Here is a 2221-nt window from a genome sequence, read left to right as displayed (position 1 = left end):
TATTAACAGCCAAGGTACCATCATAATTTTGAACAAGCAATTCATATTGTAGGTAGTTAAACTATGTAGAGACAGCAAGCTCTCAGAGCAATTAGGTTTAGTGTGCAAAGCTATTTCATGAATGATATTCTGAAAAAAAACCCTATTTCTTTAAGTTATACTGATCAATCCTAACAATATGTGTGTAATTCATTTGGGAAAGTTACTGCTCCTCTTGTTTACAGTCATCATGTATCGGTTGCACTTCAGCTTTAGTTCAGGTTATTTAGTCTTTTCATGAAAATATTTTGTAAGTAAACTGGTTTTAAATTATGAGGGGGAAAAAACCACTGAAAACAGTGCATCTGAGACAGAAACAAATTGTAAATCCAAATCAGACAAGAAGAAAAATTTGAACTCACAACCCTTGATATGCCGCACTTCTTTTCCTTTAGGCTTAATGGGCTACCAACCCACTACAATGACTTTAAAATATTAAGGTATTGTTTTGTCCCACCAGAGGGAGCCCATAATATTTCATGAATGAAAAAGGAACACAATGAAAAATGCACAGAAAAAAAAATTTATAGGTACAGTAAATAAATATATATGTGTGTATATTTACACATTTGCTATGTATTGCACTGCTTACCTGTCATTTTAATATGGAAGCCAGACCATCAGGAATATGAGCTTGACAGGAAGTGCATTTCCATGAAACAGCACCAGGGACAGATGTGAACAACTAATCTTTCGAATCACAGAATCATAGAATATTCTGAGTTGGAAGGGATGCACAAGAGTCACAGAGGCTCAACTGCTGGACCTGCACAGAACCACTCCAAGAAGCATACCATGTGCTTTCTTCTTTAGAGGAAGACTAGAGAGCAGTGTTATGTTGAACAGAACAAAGACCAATTCGACTTCTATTTAATAGCAATGTAGACTATGAATAAATTTTTGTATGTATTAGAATTCACTGAAAGAAAAGAGGAGCTGACTTTGACTTTGACCTTTCCATAAAGGTTTTAGAGCCTCAGCTAAATTCCAGATTAGTTTGTTTTCTGAAAAGGTGCTATATTAATCATGCATCTGTCACTCACTTTTTCTTTCACATGAAAGACAGACTGTCAATCTACTACAATAAAGCAGGACAAACTAGAACTGAGGCTTGTATGTGCATGGGCAGTATCTAGTGGAGATGTGTCCTCCTTGCAGGCAAGGTGAAACAGGAGTTTCAGTTATTTCTTACCACTCCTGTGCTGTGACAACCAAAGGTATGAGTCAGGGACACAGCAAAGAAATGCTGATTGTGACACAGTAATAAATACTGACTGAGAAATCTTACTGTCCTCATTGCTCCTAGTACTGTCACTGTCAAAAACTATCCTTTCTCCCAAAATATTTTCTTATTGTTCTGTGTCTCAATATTTTCCTTAAAATATTTTCATGCTGAGAAGGCCAAGCAGAATTTACTCATATAAACTGGGGCTAGTTTCAGATTTCTCGTTTTAGACATGTAAAAACTCTGCAATTAATGTGACTTAACTATTTACAAGTACAACACTAAGGATTATTTTTATTTTTATGCAATAAGAAAGTGACATAAAAGTATTCTAGGCCATTAGTGCTTTCTCAAACACAAATTCCAAAAGTTTTAAATGCCCAGCAATTTTTTATGAACATACCATCAACACTTTGTAAAAACGACACCACTGAATTTTCTTAAAAAGACCAATTAAAAATTGTATTAAGTAAAAGTTCTAATCACTGTGAAACACAGTCCTCTGCTTCTCAAATAATTTGGTGTTATTATCAAATAAACACTCAGAAGATGTATTCTACAACATTTCATCACAAAATTTAAATAATACTTATTCAAAAATTATTCTCATTAGCACAAATATCTGATTTTTATGCTAGCAAATTTCAGGCTTCTCATGATGCCAGCTCCACTTCTAGACAGCATTAGATATTGTGCACCATTAGCTAGTCATCAAGCATAGTATTAAAAGATGAAGCAAGTGTGTCGCTCAACTTGTAAAACCTTCAAATCCAAACCCACTTACAAAGTCTTCCTGTAGTTGTACTCAACCCCAACCTGTTTATCAATAAATCACTCATTTAATTTGGTAAAGCTTTGGTTAAAAAGCATTGTGTAGTCCCTTCTTGGACCTTAAATAATTGCCCATAATTCCTGTTTTTTAATAAACATCTCTAGCCCTTTGTATATTAAAAGGAT

At 34.4% G+C, this 2221-nt stretch overlaps 1 long non-coding RNA gene across 1 annotated transcript in view; it reads right to left on the bottom strand.

Annotated features, from left to right (window-relative positions):
• LOC135290491 (uncharacterized) overlaps positions 1-720 on the bottom strand; it is a 10780-nt gene extending 10060 nt beyond the window's left edge. Inside the window, exon 1 of the long non-coding RNA XR_010353263.1 lies at positions 632-720. This is a non-coding gene — a long non-coding RNA (uncharacterized LOC135290491). The remainder of the gene's footprint in view (positions 1-631) is intronic.
• Positions 721-2221: the final 1501 nt, after the last annotated feature.

Source organism: Passer domesticus, chromosome Z (genome assembly GCF_036417665.1).
Source record: "Passer domesticus isolate bPasDom1 chromosome Z, bPasDom1.hap1, whole genome shotgun sequence".
NCBI lineage: Eukaryota > Metazoa > Chordata > Aves > Passeriformes > Passeridae > Passer > Passer domesticus.
The sequence above is the reverse complement of the archived record's forward strand: the minus strand, read 5'-3'. Positions and strand labels throughout refer to the sequence as shown.